This window comes from Ambystoma mexicanum, chromosome 6p (genome assembly GCF_040938575.1).
Source record: "Ambystoma mexicanum isolate Mex_15411 chromosome 6p, UKY_AmexF1_1, whole genome shotgun sequence".
Taxonomy (NCBI): domain Eukaryota; kingdom Metazoa; phylum Chordata; class Amphibia; order Caudata; family Ambystomatidae; genus Ambystoma; species Ambystoma mexicanum.
In genome coordinates, this window is record NC_090935.1 from 1,272,004,252 (window position 1) to 1,272,022,655 (window position 18,404).

Sequence of the window (18,404 nt, forward strand, 5' to 3'; positions counted from 1 at the left end):
AAGAATGAAAAAGAAGAAAGTGTTTTCTAAAAATTACTCCAACTCTTCTCTTTACAAAAGAATCCTACTTTGTTCACTTTATCACCTTTTAATCCCTGTACTAGTCAAGATAGTACTATGCGGCGCCGCCTTCTATCCCCTCGCAGAGCTAGGTTCGCGTATGTCTATTCACTTCTTATCCTCTTATAAAATCCTAATGGCCATATGCGACAGAAAAGGTCAGTAAAGAAGAAGTTCCCAGCTTCAAAGGAAAGTCCCCTGTTTCGATCCCCACCATATATTCCCAACACACCTCTATCTGACTCCCTTCCTGTTTGCCCCCTTGCACCTTCTTTTAGGGTCTCTCGCACTTGATACTTATGTGTCCGTCTTGATCCAAGAGCCTCCGGACCCGGTCTGTCAAGGTGCTGCCCCACACTCAACAGCTACACCCGGCTCCGGTGAGCGGTACGGCTGGGTATTTTCAAAGCCGGTACCCGTGGAACCTTCTGGCCTAATTGTGCGCACTTCTAAGGGTACCAGTTGCCATAGGTGGGCAGCCATGATGGGGCGCACCCTGGATGTCTCCGTTGTGGCCGGGGGGCGCCTTGTGCCAAAACGAATGAAAGAACGCAATCCTCTCGGGGTCACCAAATGAAAGCTGGCATTCCCCACAATTATAATAAAATAACCAAATAAGAGATACTAATGGACACACCCCAGTAGGGAATGAGACCAGGACCAAGTGCAAGTGAGGTAAAAGAAAAGACTTCATATAGAGTTAACTTGGGGCATGCAGAGGACTCTGCTACTCCGAGAGCGCTCTGCCCAAACAACAAAGAATACATGTTATATTACAAAAACACGTCATCTCTGACGTGTACTATAGGGGATACATTAAGTCGTGGTTATTGGATAAAGGGGACAGGACAGTATCAATGCTGTAGGGTCGGTGCTTCTGGATTGGTTGGTGCATGACTGGCAACTTCATGGAGCACGTGGGTCAGCTGGGCTCATCTGGGCGGGATGCAGGATCAGGCGATGTCTACGTCGCTATGACTAACTCTATCTGATATTTGCCCTTTTGGCCACACATCTCTTAGCACAATTCATAAATTCCACCATGCAATATATATTTAGATGATTAAACGTTGTACCTGAATAATAAAAGTAAGGGTACATGGGTTCAGGTGTCTTATCTAACACAATATTTCAGTATCACATTTATGAAGTGTTTCTTTAGATGTATTAGGGGTGTTCTTACTGTTTGTTAGGACAAGCAGTCTATATGGCCACATATGGGATTAGTGGTAGGGGGGAACTGGAGTGGCACATGGGTGAGGAGCATGCACCCGTTACATCCAAAGAGGTGCGAGGTTAAGGGGCTTGTGGTTGTTATTTCTTTAGAATGGGTCTGCTGGTGCAGAGGCAGGTTTGTGGAGACTGATGTTTTTTTCCAGGACCAGGCCTCAGCCCGGTCACACACAGGACAGTGATGTAAAAAGAAGAGGAGAGATACAGTGTTTAGCTTGTTACATTTCACGCCCAATGCTTCAATGATAACAGGACAGCTGCGAAGACGGCAGAGGGGAGGAGGTGGGGTGTTGGCATGCTGGCGTGTGCGTGGAGAATGGAGGGAAGAGGTGCAGGCCTGTATTCAGCATTTACCCATGGCCTATTAGAAAATGGAGTTGGTAGTTAACAAAATGGAGTCTTGTGGCTATTGGAACATGCACAGTTATGGGTCATTCAATGGTGGTCCCACACCTTGGCCAGAGGTGCGCTGCGAACCACGGAATGAGCACATCGTGTGCATTGTTGGGAATAAAGGGGGGCCTGGGAGACTCTTCCTACCTTACAGATGTCCAAATGGATTCCATATTTTTAACAACTTTTTTAAAAACCGGTTGCAGCAGGTTACATGCATAACTTTGTGCAGTAAAGGTAACATTTATTTCAAGCCAATGTCTCACAGGTTGTAGATTCTTGTCTCCTCTCTCTCTCTGGAGCCCTCTCCCTCTTGCGGGGTCAAGTGGGTGTTCTTATGGCCGTAGGATGAGACTCGCTTGTCTTGGCTGGAAGGTCAGTGCCGGAAAGCCTTGTCATATTCCAGGACCGAGGCCCAGCTGTCTGTGAAGTGGTGGAACATTCCTTCTTTGGTCTCTGTGAATTTCTCAGCTACCAAGATATCCCAGACCTTAGTCCACCATAGAGGGAGAAGAGGGCCTTCCCGGGATTTCCATTTGCATGCGAGTGAGATCTTTGCCGCTAGTAGGAGATGAGTAATGAGCTTTGCAGTTGATCCCAATCTTGGGTAGCAATCTGGCTGTGGAGTTCCTAGGCGAACCACTTCCGGAGTCAGCCTGAATCTGCAGTGGCTGATAGCTTCTATTGTTTGAAGTACCTTTTCCAAGAAGGATTGTGCCACCTGGCAATCCCACCACATATGAAAGTAGGAACCTCGGGCTTCGCGTTGTCTCCAGCAGTTAGTGTCCAGTGAGCTATTAAAGTAATGCAAGTGCTCTCTGGCGGATAGTACCATTGGTAGAGCAATGTGAGTGCCCCTTCTCTATTGGTGATACATCTAGACGCAGAGTGGTTTCTGGTCCAGATGTCAACCCACAATTGGTCATCAATGTTGTACCCTAGGTCCGCTTCCCACCAGGACATATACGCAGTCTGATGACTAGCATCTTGTCTTATAAGAGTTCGCAAAGTTTTGTGATATGCCCTCTCTGGGGGCCTTCTTGTAGTGAGAGTTCCAGGGGGTGGAGCTCCCTAGTGGCTCTCTGTTTAATCAGCGGTTAGGAGATCTAATGGTGCAGTTGTGCATAGGTGAATTTATCTGCTTGTGATAGGTTGAAGTGAGATTTACATTCCGTGACGGTTAGGAGGGAGCCATTCTCAAAGAGTTGAGAGCAGGTTCGAAGGCCTCCTTGGTTCCAATTCTGGAAGTTTGTCACCTGTAGACCTCGAGTGAAGTCCCGATTGTGGAGTAGTGGGAAAAGTGGGCCCAAACCTCTGGGGGACCTTTTCTTTCATAGTGCACTGTCCCAAATTGTTAGGGTCACCCTGGTTGATGAAAGAATCGACGGCCACTTTCTGCCTGCTGATGCCGAGGTGTATAGAAGGGCACTGAGCAGCATCGGGCTCCTGGCTTGTTTGATCTTTACCCACTTTGGGGGGCCTATGGAGTCAGCCCATGCCATGGTGTTCGTTAGTTGGGCTGCTATGTAGTAGTTGCAGTGGTTGGGTACCCCCATGCCGCCCCATTTGGCTGCTCCTGTCGTCACTCTGCAGGATTCGTGCTTTGCCCCCTTTCCATATGAATCGAAAGATATGTTTTTTACAGCTGAAGGAGTGGTTTTAAGGGAACTTCCACTGGAAGAGTCGAGCACAGGTATAGGAATATTGGTAAGAGGTTAATTTTGCATGCCGTGACTCTACCCAGGAGTGAGATTTCCTAATCTTCCCACCTTCTGAGGTCTGACTTCAGGATGCTGATAAGTTGGGGAAGTTCACTGCATAGAACTTTTTGGGGTTTGCTGCAATATGTACTCCCAAGTATGTTGTCACTGTTGTGCTTCATTTCAGTAGGCAGATGGGTCGAAGGTGGTGTATTGTCTTCTTGTTTAAATTCACTCCTAAAGCTTCTGATTTGATGTAGTTGATGGAGAAGCCTGCCACTTGTCCAAAGGCATGCAGTTCCTCTCGGGGTGCAGGCAGCGATTTCTGGCTATTAGCAAGCGATACCATCACGTTGTTGGTGTACTGGGACACCTTATATTGTTCACCTTTTAATGCCATTCCTTCAATGGTGTTGCTTTTGCGGATTCTTTGGTCAAAGGGTTCCATAATTAGGGCGAAGATTAGTGGAGAAAGTGGGCATTCTTGGTTCATCCCGCAAGAGTGTGGGATGTGAGATAACACATTTTGATTTACCCTCAGGGCTGTTTTGGGGGCCTTGCAGTTGGCTAATGGCATGGTGCCAAAGATATGGCCGAATTGAAATGCATCAAGTATTAGGCACATGAACGACTGATCGATCCAGTCAAAAGCCTTGTTTGCGTCTAGGGTGAGTACGGCCTGTCCTTGGTGTTGCACTGATGCTATTTCTATGAGGTTCAGGGCCTGGCAGATGTTGTCTCTGGTGCTTCTACCCACAATGAATCATGTTTGGTCAGAGTCAATATGTGCGGGGAGGATCCGTGCTAGTCTGTTCGCCAATACTTTGGAGTAAATATTTGCATCTTTGTTGAGGAGCGAGATGGGCCTAAATGAGGTAAATTCCCTCAGGTCCTTTCCAGCCTTTAGCAGCATGATAGTGGTGGATTCCTGCATCAATGGGGTCACTTTGCCTGTTTCTCAGAAGGAGTTAAGGAGCTCCGTCAGTGTGCCCATGAGGGAGGTTCTAAAGAGTTTGTAAAATTTAGGTCAGAATCCATCTTCTTTTTTTTTTTTTTTGTTTATGGTTCATTAAAACCTTTACAAAATGTGAACAATAATGGCGTGCAGCATCATGGTTTTAGCAGTTACTTCAAGGTTACAAATTTGTAGGTATACCAGCATTAAATAGCGAGATTTAGTGAAAATAAAATCACACTTCGTTGTATCAAAACCTTTAAAAACATTCTTGTTAAAATTGTTGAGTACATCACCTCAACGTTATATCATTAAAATCACAATACTAAAACAAAGAAGTAATTTGTAAACACATGCACAATTGATCTTCTTTAGTAGCAAAAGTACAGTGCGGGTATTGGCAGCATTAAAGAATTACGTATAGACCTTGGCCTAACAGAAGTGAAATAGTTAAAGCGCATAAATCAATCATTCCTTTTCGATATATTTCAGAAAGCGTACCAGTGCAAATATTAAGGATCGATGACGGCCTAACATCATCCTGTCCCAGAGTACCAACATACAATCCTCAAAATCTATACTGACAAATTTCAATATTAAGTCTGTCCTCATGGTTTTGAAGTAAGGGCATTCTACCAGCAGATGTTTTAGGGTTATACTTTTGGCACTGCAATGCAGGAAACAGCATTTCATCTAATTTCTACCAATATTGAGCAATTCCCAATATTGAATCCTTTCCCTGAAATTGATTTAATTTAAATCAAATATAGTAACTATGAGCGATACTACAAGGGAAAACTTCTAAATAGGTGCACATAGGAGCATGCTTCCTCAAATATTCGGCATATTTGCTGTAAGTAGTGTAGTCTTTTAATTCAATGATTGTGTTGCACCAGTCCTTTTCCAATAATTTCTTTTTTACGTAGACTGGTCTTATACACAGGTTGTCAGTGCTAAGTTATAATCCTGACAGTATTCCTTGCATTTTCTCATGAAAGAGTTTCAATGAGCGAGGACAATTGAGTACTAGCATATCGTGAAAGTATAGTGAGTTTTTTGGAGGGTCGATCATCTTAGCGTAGTTTGAGAGGTTGCGCCACATTTTACGGCACGAGAGAGAAATAAGGCCAAAATCATGTTGGATAATACAATTTGGAATTGCTAGAGATAGGTGTAAGGCTGATTTAAATAGGTGTCCTTGTATAACATCCAAAGGTTTCTTCATGTTCAAGAGACAGATATCAAGTGTATAAAGAAGGATGCTTTAAACCTTGAAATTTAGGAAGTCCAATACAGGTATAAGAGAAAATGTACAGTATTTAGTGTAAATTAACTTGACCTGAGAAAGTAAAGGTCTTGCTTTTAGGTTTAGTTTGTCAATCCATAATTTAATAGATCATTTATTAGCAATGTAATAGCTAAGATAAACCGTTTCATAGAGAAGAGGGATAGACGTTTTGACAATCTTCCACCGGTAAAACATACTCTTTTTTTTCCTGTCAAATGTTATTATACAAGTTTAAAAGCGTTAGGTCGGAGATTGTGTGCCCTAGCAAACTCCTCAAAGAGATGTAGCTTTGTTTGAAATCCTGTTGGTGTAGGATCAAACAAAATCACATCATCGGTAAAGGCCAACCATTGTATACGCATTGAACCCAAATTTATTGAGAACAGATTTTTTCCCATCCATGCGTTGTCAAGGTCCCTCATATAAAGATTGAATAGACAAGCTGCAAGATTGCATCCTTGTTTAAGTCCTAGGTTAGTATTTATTGGATCTGTGGTGGCTCCTTCGCTAGTGATCTTGATCTTGTAGGATATACCAGTGTGTAAGAGGTTTATCCAGTACATTAGTTCAGCAGGGATCCCCATTTCTTCCAATTTGCTCCAAAGGAGATTCCTAATGACACTATCGAAAGCAGCCGAGATGTCGATGAATGCCATGTATACAGGACAGGCATCCTTACACCGAGATTGAGCAAAAACATGAGTCATCATGGTAGCATTCAAGATAGTGCTCATTTGCTTCCTGAAGCCAGTTTGATTTTTCGAATACATACCGTATTGGGTTATATATAATTTCCCATATTAATAGTATAGCAAAAACCTTTGCCTCTGTGTCCATGAGTGATATGGGGCGATAATTCTAGGGATTCTGAGGGTCGCCTTTCTTAAAGATCGGTATGATTATTGATGTTGTCCACGAACATGGGATGTTACCAGAGGAAAGAATTAAATTGAATTTTGCTTTTAATACATTAGCGCAAATGGCTGGATCGGTTTTAAAAACACATGGTGGAATTTCGTCAGGGCCAGTAGACTTAGAGAATGTTAGTTTCCCAATTGCCCATATAATATCAGAGAGAGACCACATCAAAGTTTCAGTTCTCTTCAGATAGGGAAGTTGAAAAGAACAATTTTTGAAGCGTTCTGGGATTTCATATTTCAATATTTCTTCAGATATAATGCTATACGTCCTAGAGCTATCCCCTCGATTAGTTTGTTTAATAACTTTCCAAATGGCTTTCAAAACTCGATTACAAATAGATTTTGTAAGGGTACAGTTGACCTTATAAGAGTTCAGCGATCTTGCAGCCATGACCCTGTTCTTATATTTTTGCAATATCTGATTGCGTAGGTGATGATATAGAATAGTGCCATATACCATCCTTTTTAATTGTCTAAAATTATGATTTTTAAGAACTTGCCGTTAGGGTCAAAAGAATGGGGCAGTTTTTAATAGACACATTGTATTTCGTACTTACATAACTAATTGCTTTTTCCACTAGGTTATATGTAATAAGTTCATGCGTGATGATGGAACAAGAACGCTAACGGAAATAATTGTGAAGCCTCTTCAGGTCATCGGATACGTGAAGGGCAAGTTCTTTACAAATACCAGGGTTCCATCGTAACAAGGTTTTTTCATGATGTGTTTCCAATAATTTTAGTGCACCCACATTGTTTAAATGTGAATGTTCAATATGGATACTCAAGGTCAGGGGTGCATGATCACTCAAATTAATTCTGTGGATGTTTACACTAAGGGAGTACGTTTGTGCAAGAGGCAAAAGTAGTCTATCATAGAAGTGTGTGCTCCCCGCCTCCATTAAATTTGCAATCTAAAAAGACCATTTCCCATTCATCGAAGTATGAAATCCATCGCTTCCTGTGCTTTGTAGCAGGGGTATCACAGTGCGATGGCAAATAATCACACAAGGACAGGCGTGTATTACATAGTGAGTTAAAGTCGTCCCCAACGATTATTTCAAACTTAGGTATTTCAGCAAAAATGCTCCCAAAGCAATTATCAATTTCATAGAACATTGAGTCAATTGAGATTTTCGATGGATTCCAATACAAGTTTACTAAAAGTAATGTTCTGTATTTGGTTTCTGGAAGTAAGATGGCAACAACCAGGATGTTAATTGATTTCCAAATCAATTTGGTTTCACATTTAATATTATTATTAATTGCGATGGCCAAACCACCAGAGAGGCGGCCTAAGTGTTCTCTCGAAGCATATGAGCAGTATGTTCTAAATCCCTCTAAGGTAAGTTCGTCTGTTTTCATGGTTTCTTGGATAAGCATAACATTCGGAAACACAGAAGGTTCTGCATTAGATAACCTCATTTGAAGTTTGTGGAAACCACATGAATTCCAAGTTGAGATTCTAAATGCTTTCTGCATGGGTTGCTAATTTGATGTTTTAAGCATTTTAGTGATAAGCATTGTTCTCAATAACGGTTCGACCCTGGTCATTTCCTTGTTCTTCCGCACTATTGCCATAGGATTGGATATACATTGTTGGTCATCACTACCAATTACAGGTCCACCCTGGATTTGTCCAACCACATTAACAAGTTCAGCTAGAGTATGATGCAGAAATTCCTGTGCTTTAAGGTTGTCGCAAAAGGTGTAAAACGAGAACCCTAGCTCTAGCAACTCAGATCGACATGCCCAAATAAATTTCAGAATAGCGGAAGAAGGGAGGTAACACAACATCCAATAATTATTCTGTCTGGCGAGGGAAAATCTTGTCAAATCATTCGTAGTAAGTATTCGAAGTTGGGGAATATGAGAGATTAGTTCAAGAAAATTGTCATGGTTTAGTCTCTTTTTTCCGAGTGACCCCACATTTTCTTCAAGGCCAATGATGTTAATTTTGTTGGGGTTCAGTTTTGGTTTAATAACTGCATCGTTGTTATATTTTATGGGATCATTCATCATATTAACTAAATTAGTAGGGACATTATTAGCGATATAATTTAAGTGCCCATCATTGGAACTTGAATTGCAAGAAGCAGGATTAACCCTGACAAGTGTAGTTGAGTTAGCGATACCATTGAGGTGAGCATTTGACGGAGTTGGTTCTCCCCCTATTACAGTAACTTCCTTCATTAAGACTATGCGGGTGATCAGCCCCTCCTCTGTTGCCTTACGGAGAGTACCAAGGATGAACCCACAAGAGGAATCAGTGTTGGAATTGATGTAAGTACTAGGTGCAGTCTGATTAAAGCCAGCACTGAGGGTGTTGGAATTAGAATTGTCAACAGTCGCAGGTAAAGAATTGGAAAGATTAGAATTTATCATCACGTCGGTTTGAGGCAGAAGATTGGCACAGCTCCGCACCTTCAGTGCACTGTCGGGCTGTAAATTGTCCCCCATTACGTCTGGGAGTAATCAGAATTTACTGGAGCCATTTATTGTGATACATTTTTTTATGGTCAGGCTCAAGATTAGTATTAGAATGAATTTTCATCCCACCACAAACTTCCGCATAGGATCTCCGCTTTTCAGTAAGGTTCTTAGCAGTATCTGTGGGTAGAGCTTGTAAACCGCACACAGTTTACAATATTACTACAGTGCTTGTGGCAGCAGGGTGAGAAGACGTGCATTTCCTCCCTTCGGTTGGAAAATAATTCTTTACATTCTTTTGGTTGTAAGCTGTAGATGTATTCAGTTCAATATGTTCCAGGCAACATTTTGTTGTTATGTTATTAGAAATAGGGCCCTGAAGATTGCTACTAGGAACAAATGAGCACGTAGGACGGAATTTCTCTGTGACTAAATTTGAAGCTCTGGGCAGATCAACAGATGTAATGGTGTTGGGAAGCAGTAGTGCTTGACTTTCAGCAGATAACTGTTGGACGCCAATAGGCTGTTCTTCAGGGATAGCAGTTATTTTGGAGTTATTTCTTGCCGACTTTGTGGTTTGTTGGGGACTATAAGCATCCTTTGTTCTTTTTGCAGACCTTTTTATGACATGTAAAAAAATGTTTTTGTGCGACGTGCCATGAAGCTATCATTAGCAGACTCTAGATCTTTATTTGGGGAATTTTGTTCCATTTGCTCAATTACTTTCACCAAAGCATGGGGCTGTCTGGATGTTCGATGTCCAAAGATGAAGTAGAGATTTTTGAATTAGTTACGGTGGAGTTTACATTAATTTTCATTTCATCAATGGCGGTTCTAAGTGCCTTTAAGTCATAATTAATGTTTAACATATAAGCAGTTACGCTAGTAGGTGTAGTGGAATTAAGAGTTTCTGTGTCCAACACCAACGGGGGGGGGGGCATCAAGCCCACAATCGACAATCAGAGAATTTTGTGTGCATTTTTTACAGTAAAACCTCTTATTGCTGTTCGATTGCAGATCAAGAATGGGGGTAGGGTGGATTTCGCTGGCAAAAATGAAGCCCTCAAGTCTGTTCATTTTGGTGCATATATGATTCGGGGTACTTTTCATTTCCCTTAGCTCCAAGTGGGTCAAATCATGACCTTTATCAAGGAGGTCTAAGATCTGTATTATTACAGGAAAGATGTATGGCCTGTCTTCTTCGGGGGTATGCGTTAAATTGAACTTCGAGGCTGGCACATACTGCCCAGTTTTCCACTTTATTGATTTGGTCAGGAGAAAATCGAAAATAATCGTCTTCGTTTTTCTTATTGGGGTCATTGCAAGCGTTCATTGGAGTAGTAAAGTCTTTCATTAAATGACTGTTAAGTTGAGCGTCTGTGCTCAGCAAATTAAGGGAAAAAGGCACATTATACCTAGCAGATTGAACCAGCGGAGTGAGGAGGCCAATAGACAAGCGTACTTGTTTGTCTAATTCAGCCATTGCCTCAAGACTAAGGGTAGCCATGCCATTTGGGCTCTCGTTATTAGGTGAGTGCATTTTTACCTCACTCTGATTTGGGTCATCAGATAGTAAGGTATCGTGTAATTAAAAACTTGTCTCAGTTGTTAGAGGGACAGGGTCAGTGACAGTAGTATTGGGCATCATAGAAGAATGAACAAGAGCAACGTGGTTGACTATGTCTTGCGTATTAGTTGGTATTATCTGATTCATGTTATTTGAATCGAGGGTCACATCACTTTTAAATTGAAGATGGTTACTAAGTGCAGTCGCCATGTTAGAACTAGCGATTTCTATGGCATTTAAGCCAGAGTATGAGGAATTCCCTGCACAAATAATTGAATCAATGTTGCTGGTAGTAATGCCAGACAATTGAACATCAAGGCATTCGCCATACTCCGCGATGACGTGGATCAGTGAGCACAAGTTACGAGTTTAACAATCCAATTTTGGGAAAGGAGTAGAAAAATAAGAAAAATAAGAAAAAAGGAATAAAATATAAAAAAAATCTAGGGAAGGGGAATAGGGAAAAAAGAATAATGAGTAGGAATCATAGTGCCTACCTGACACCCGCACACCCTCACAGCCTAACATTCCAACAGCACAGTTGTCCACACTTGGATGCGCGTGCAGGTTGCATGCATGCTGGTGTTTTGTGGGGCTTCCGGGTGTCGCAGGTGCAGGGGGGCATGTCTAGGGCACGCAATGATTCTAAGGAGAAAGAAAAATATATCTTAAGTATTGTGTGTAGGAGGAGTTGAGCAAGGACAGCCTAGGGGTATTTCTTACACTAAGTAGGGGCAGAGAGCCCAGCCCAATAAGATCAACACAGTAAGGAAGGATAAGCCCAGCCCAGCCCAGTGCAAAGCCCAGCCCACCTTCACAAGAATCAGGGAAGCGAATGTAACAAGTAAGACAAGTATTTACTTTGGGCTTAGAAGTCCTTGGGCTTTAGTCCAAGTGGCAACGTTTTGCCTTATTTGCTGAAAGAGCGATTCACCTGGCGCATACAGAGTTCATTTGGAAATAATCCACCAGGAAAGTTGAGGGTCAATACACACTGCCAACGCCCAACAGCACACTTGTCCACACTTGGAAGCTCGCGCAGGATGCTCATGTGCTGGTGTTTTGTAGGGCTTCTGGGTGTCCTGGGTGCAGGACGGCGTGTCTAGGGCACGCAATGATTTTTGGGTTTAGAAGTCCTTGGGCTTTAGTCCATTCGGCAACGTTTTGCCTTATTTGCTGAAAGAGCGCTTCACCTTGCGCATGCAGAGTTCACTTGGAAATAATCCACCAGGAAAGTTGAGGGTCGATACGCACTGCCAACGCCCAACAGCACACTTGTCCACACGTGGATGCGCATGCAGGGTGCGCGCGTACTGGTGTTTTGTACGGCTTCCGGGTGTCGCAGGTGCAGAGGGGCTTGTCTAGTGCACGCAATGATTTTGGGCTTAGAAGTCCTTGGGCTTTAGACCATGTGGCAACGTTTCGCCTTATTTACTGAAAGAGCGATTCACCTTGCGCATACAAAGTTCACTTGGAAATAATCGACCAGGAAAGTTGAGGGACGATGCACACTGCCAACGCCCAACAGCACACTTGTCCACAATTGGTGAGAATCCATCTGGACCTGGGGCACTGGGTTTTAGAGATTTTATCACTAATTCCACTTCCTCTTTGGTTATAGGGAGCTCCGAGGTATTCCTTTCTGCCTCTTGTAGATGTGGGAGGGCAGCTTCTGCAATATATCGCTCCTGCAGATTCGGGTGTCGTGGGGTGGCCGTCATGGTGTTGGTTAGGTGCGTAGTTGCCAAAATAACTTAGTTTCTTCTGCATATTGTGTGACCCCCCACTTGGTCTTTAAGGCCTGTTATCTGGTTCTGGTGGCGAATCTTGGCTATTTTCTTTTTTTTTTTTTAAACTTCTTTTCATTATAAGCGTGACAGCAAAACACAGGCGAACAGCGTCAGGCAGTTACAGTATGAAAACAGTGTACATAAAGTAGGTGCGCAGAGGTTACTACACATGGTGAAAACAGTCAAAGAACACAGACACAGCGTGGAGAGGGCAACAGGGAACTATGATAGGGGTGAGGACCCAAGCTGGTGGGGGGAAGCGGGAGGGGAGGAGGCAGCCGGTGTCTCGACAAGGTCGGACATGTAAGAGCGGAACCTGAGCCAAATGTTTCTAGGTCTGGAGTGGGTGGGTTGCAAGTGGGATCAGGCTTCCTCAGAATCCGAGGCCCACGTGACCGCTCTCAGCCATTGGGCGTGTGTGGGAGGTGAGGGGCGAAGCCAGCAGAGCAGGATGGAGCGCACCGCGAGAAGCAGGCAGAGGCCAGCTAGTTTCTTGGAATCACGGGGGAGGCCTGGGAGGTCGTGAAAGAGGCATACCACCGGGGAGGGGGCAATGGGGTGGTCAATCACAGCGGATACTGTCGAGCAAACAGCCTCCCAGAATTGTGAGAGGCGGGGGCAGGACCAAATCATGTGGATATAGTCGGCATCGTCCTGGCCGCATCTGGGGCAGCTGGCAGGGTGATCACCGGACATACGATGTAGTCTGATCGGGGGGTGGTGAAACCTATGAAGCACTTTGAACTGAATAAGTTTAAACCGGGAGTTGAAGGAAACACGATGTGTGCGTTCGCATAGGTCTTCCCAGCGCTCAACCGACATCTCAACACCGAGGTCTGTTTCCCAAGCACATTTCAGTTTAGCAAAGTCTGGGACAGATCTGGACTGTAGCATAGTATATAACCTAGAGATTTTACCCCTCGTGGGGCCGGGGGAGGAGAGCTCCTCAATGACAGGGTCGTCTGGTGGCAATGCAGGGAACGTTTGGTAATTACGCTTAAGGGTCCTACGAAGGGATGTATATTGGAGCCATACACTCTGGTCGCTTCTCAAGGGCAGGGGGAGATTGGGCCATTCAACGAATGTACCCTGGTCAAACACGTCACGTAGCAGCTCGTAGCCCGCGTCCGCCAGCGGCGTACCGTGCCCGGTGGAACCTGCGGGACCCCCGGGAGAAAGTTCCAAAGAGGGAGGTTACCGTGGAAGGCATAGGCAGTTCCAGTCAGCTTCCACATTTTCGCCAATGCGATGGCTGTGCAGGCGACCGGGCTCTGTGAGTCCTGTACCAAGGGAGCGGGTTGTAACACCAAGGAGCGGATGTCCCGGTCAAATACCGCAAGCTTCTCAAGTCGGACATGCGGGGGGGGATCCGTAGTATTAAACCAGTGAGAAGTATATTGGATTTGGGACACCAGCCAGTATTTAAGAAAGTCAGGGGCACCGAAGCCCCCGTTAGACATGGGAGTGGAAAGGGTATCGATTTTAAGGCAAACCGCACCCGAGTGCCAAAGGAAGGAATTCACGGTGCGGGTCAGGTCACGAAAGAAGCCCACCCCTGGCCATAAGGGTACGTTAGTGAACTTGTAAAGCAACTGGGGCAACACCACCATTTTCAGCAGACCTATCCTGCCTGCCAAAGAAATCGGGAGTTTATCCCAGACCTGGATCTTAGCTGTCAAGTGTGTGAGATACTTCTGATAGTTTTACTGGAAGGTCAGCGCCCGCTGGCGCGTCACCACTGTCCCCAAGTAGGTAAATGTGGATTGGGCCCATGTGAAACCGAGGGTGTCGGGGGGGAGGGGAAGTGCATTCCGTGAGAGGGAAAAGAGTGGATTTCGAGCAATTCACTTTAAGGCCCGAAATTCGACCAAACCGAATGATGCATTCTAGTATGGGGGTAAGTTGGTGGAGGGAGAGCGCACAAACAACAACGCATCATCCGCATAGAGGGACACTATGTCCGTCTGTCCCGCAGAGCGGAGGCCCCTATGAGCGTGGAGTTGGCGGAGCATGTCGGCAAAAGGCTCAATTGCTATAGCAAAAACCAGGGGAGAGAAGGGGCAACCCTGTCTCGTCCCTCTGGCGATCTTAAAAAGGGGGGAGCAACGGTCGCCGGTGCGGACCCTGGCGACCGGAGCGGAGTAAAGCAGTCTGACCCAGGAGAGAAAGGAGGGGCCGAATTTGCAACCATCGAGGACCCACCACAGATACCTCCATGAAACCGAGTCAAACGCCTTTTGCATGTCAAGGGTAACAGCCACTGCGTGCGTCTCGGGGCTGATTCTGTTGATGATGTTGAATAGACGCCTCAGGTTCAGGGAGGTAGAGCGACCCGGGATAAAACCAGCCTGGTCCGGGTGGATGATAGATGGCAGGAAGGGAGCCAGCCGGAGAGCCAGAGCCTTGGCGTATATCTTGACATCACAGTTTATAAGTGAGAGCGGGCGATACGAACCGCACTGCGAAGGGGGTTTACCAGATTTAAGTAGCACTGTGATTGTAGCCTCACGGAGTGACGGGGGAATACTCCGGCTTCCATGGACTCCTCCCAAAGAGCCAGCAAGTGAGGGAGCAGTTGTGACTTCAAATGCTTGTAAAATTCGACCGGGATACCGTCCGAGCCAGGGGCACGACTCGAGGATAGGGAATCAATAGCGTCTGACAGCTCCTCCCGCGTGAGAGGGGAGTCGAGGGAACCCACGGTCTCCGGAGACAAAGTTGACAGAGGAAGGGCATCGAGAAAGGAGTCGATCTCCGCCACCGATACCTCATCAGTGTTGGAATATAGGGTTTCGTAGAATGTGAAAAATTCCCTGTTGACATCCTGTGAAGAGACAGCCATAGATCCGTCAGGCCTCTCAACACCAAGGATGTGTGGGGACCCCGTCTCGTGCCGGACCAACCGAGCCAGAAATCGGCCGGGGCGCTCACCCTCCCCATACCTCCTTGCCATGCCAGGGTTATCCAAGAACCTCTGCTCACGGTCCGCAAGGGAACGGAACTTGTCCAATTACATCCCGATGTCAGCCAGGTTGCCCGGTGTAGAGTGAAGTGACCATGCAGCTTCTAGGGTTGATAGTCTAGATTCGCTAGTGGCAAGGTCTCTCCGGATCGACTTAAGGACCCCATTCTCCTTGGACAACGCAATCCCTCTAATATAAACCTTAAAGGACTCCCATAGAGTGGCCTGAGACGTTACTGAGCCCGTGTTGGTCTCGAAGAACTCCTCAATCGACAGCTCGAGCTCGGAACAGAACTCCGGGTCCAGTAAGGAGAGGGGTTTCAGTTTCCAGTTGCGGGTTCGGGCAGGATCGAGACCCCAGTCGACGGTGACAGTGACAGGAGAGTTGTCAGACAGGGTTCTGGGAAGGATCATTAGCTGTGTTACATTCTTAACCAATTCGTTGGAGATCACCCATCTATCGATGCGGGAATAGGAATCATGAACAGAGGAGTAGAAAGAGTAGATGCGAGAATCCGGGTAGAAGAATCTCCATGCATCCACCATGGCCAGACGGGGTAGGGAAGACAGTGCAGCGAAAGCTGCCCTGGAGAGGTGACGGGGCCTGGAGCCGGATCTATCCAGAGCTACATCGAAGATCGTGTTGAAGTCACCACCCCAAAGGATAGGAACAAGGGGAAAGCCATCGAGAAGGGAGGTGACCTGCACATAAAATTCCGGGTCATCTAGGTTAGGGCCATAGATGTTCAGAAGAACCACTTCTTTGTGGTGTAGCATGGCATGAAGCAGTACATATCTGCCTTGGGGGTCGATTATCGAGGAAATGAGGGTGAAATGGAGGCTCTTGTGGATGAGGGTTATGACTCCCCGGCTTTGAGTGGAGTAGTCGGTGAAAAACCTATGGGGGCCCCAGGACTTGGCGAAACGCATGCATTGTTCGGAGCGGGCATGAGTCTCTTGTAAAAAGAGAATCTTGGATCCATGGCGCTGGGCCTGCAATCTTTCTATAATTACCCAGTCCCCGTACGTTCCAGCTCATAAAGGTCAGGGCACTCTCAATCACAGTGTGGTAGCGTTTGGAACGAGAAGAATGTCAATGACCAAAGGTTCGGATTCACGGTCCTACGCGGTCCTAGGACAACAGTTCCTGAGTGCCTCAGCAGAGTCCGCTTTCACTGCCAGCGCTAACTTTTCAATAACAAAACCCCCAACATGACCCACCCCCACCCAAACCCCCCCCCAAACAGAGGGATGACAAGCCCAAACCCTCTTAGGCAAAAACAAAACAAAGGCATCAGCGCCTGGGGGCCTGTAGGCCTGACTGGCCGTATCGCTCCGGGTTGCAGCAGAGCCAGTAGAACATAGGATGCCCACAATAGAAGTCACATGTATCTTGGGCAAAGTACTTGCACATGGCGATCCGGGAGGACTCTGTAAGATGAACTGAACAAGCAGGTTACGGGATGGAGGATCAGCGTGGCCCCTGTGCGGGAAGGCGAAAGGGCCCGGGCGCCCCCCGCCGGGAACCTAGGGTAACTGCTGAACCAAGGTCAGAGGAGAGGGATCAGCCAGGGAAGTGTTCGTCAATGAATTTGGAGGCCTCCTCTGGAATCGTGAAGAACAACACCTGGTTGGCATGTTCTATGCGAAGCTTAGCAGGATAGAGCATAGCGGATTTGATTGAGTGGTCTCGCAGCCTACGTTTCACCGCCTGGAAGGTCTTGCATTCCCGCTGGACGGCTGTTGAAAAGTCCGGGTAAAGGTGAATCCTTGCGCCGCCCAGTAATAGCTCGCCCTTGAGTCTTGTGGCCATGAGGAGGGTGTCACGATCGCGGTAGTTCAGCACACGAGCTATGATGGGCCGAGGTGGAGCGCCGGGCTTAGGTTTAGCCACCAGAGCGCGGTGTGCCCGCTCAATTGCGAAGTGTGGGGAAAGCTCAGGCTCATCGAGGAGCGACAGCAGTGTGCGCTGAACAAAGTCCTCCATTGGCTCGTGGAGTTCATCCTCGGGAACCCCGATAATGCGGAGATTGTTACGCCTCGAGCGGGATTCCAAATCCTCATTTTTCTTTTCCACCTCGAGGACTCGGTTGGAGAGAGCGGCGACCTCAGAACGCAGGGCACCCAGCGCATCCCCAGCGGAGCCGACCCGCGTCTCAACCTCCGACACCCGACTGTCAGTCCTCTCAATGTGGGCCTTGATAGAAGATATAGTGCCGTTTATGTCGTCCAATTTTGAATGAAGTGCGTTGAAACCCTCCCGTATAAAGTCCATCATATTTTGGGGTTCCGGGGATGTGTCGGACGAGGCAGTAGGGGCCTGCACGGCAGCCTCCCCAGGCGATCACGCCGTAGCCTTCGCAAACATGTTGATGGAGCTCTGCATCCTCCTGCCCCCTTTGGTCATCCTGACAGTATCGGAGGTCGAGGAAAAGGAGGGGGGAGATATGAGAACTTGATATTAGTGCGAGGTCCGCTCCCCGGATCACAAGGACCGATGCATGTAGAGGGTCAGTGCAAGCGTGAGGCAACTAATGGGCTCACCAATAGCCCAGGTGGTGAGGAGTAGAGGAGGCTGTGACCCCTCAGGGGCTGGCGAGCAGATGTCGTTGAAATTGGTGGCGAGGGGAGACAGCAGGAGGGGGGCTGGTGGGCCGCCCGCGTGAGGCCAAGCGTGACCAGGCGATGGAAGTCAGAGCGGTAAGTGTGGTGCTCCAGTTGAGCCCGCTGGGGCATTGGTGTAAACCAGGAGGTGTTCGGGGGCCCCCGGTCGGCCTCAGGCAGGGGCAGTAATGTCAGCAGGCAGGCGGGACCCAGGCAGGCGTGGGCGGGGTCAGCCCCGCATCAGGCCCAGCGGCGGCGCCAGCCCGTGTGCAGGGGGGCCACACCCAAAGCAGGAGAGAGAGTGAGTCTCTGGTCCGGGGTCACAGTAGCCAGGCACACCCCCCCACACGCCCCCTACCTTGGTGCACTCCGGTGCCGTCTTCTGAGTGGAGTGGAGGAGCGGCGGGGGAAGGGGAGGGAAAGCGGGAGCCAGGTCCGCCACCGGAGGAACTCGGGATGTGGCTCGGAGGCACGAAGCCAGCCGGAGCTGGGGGGCCGCCAG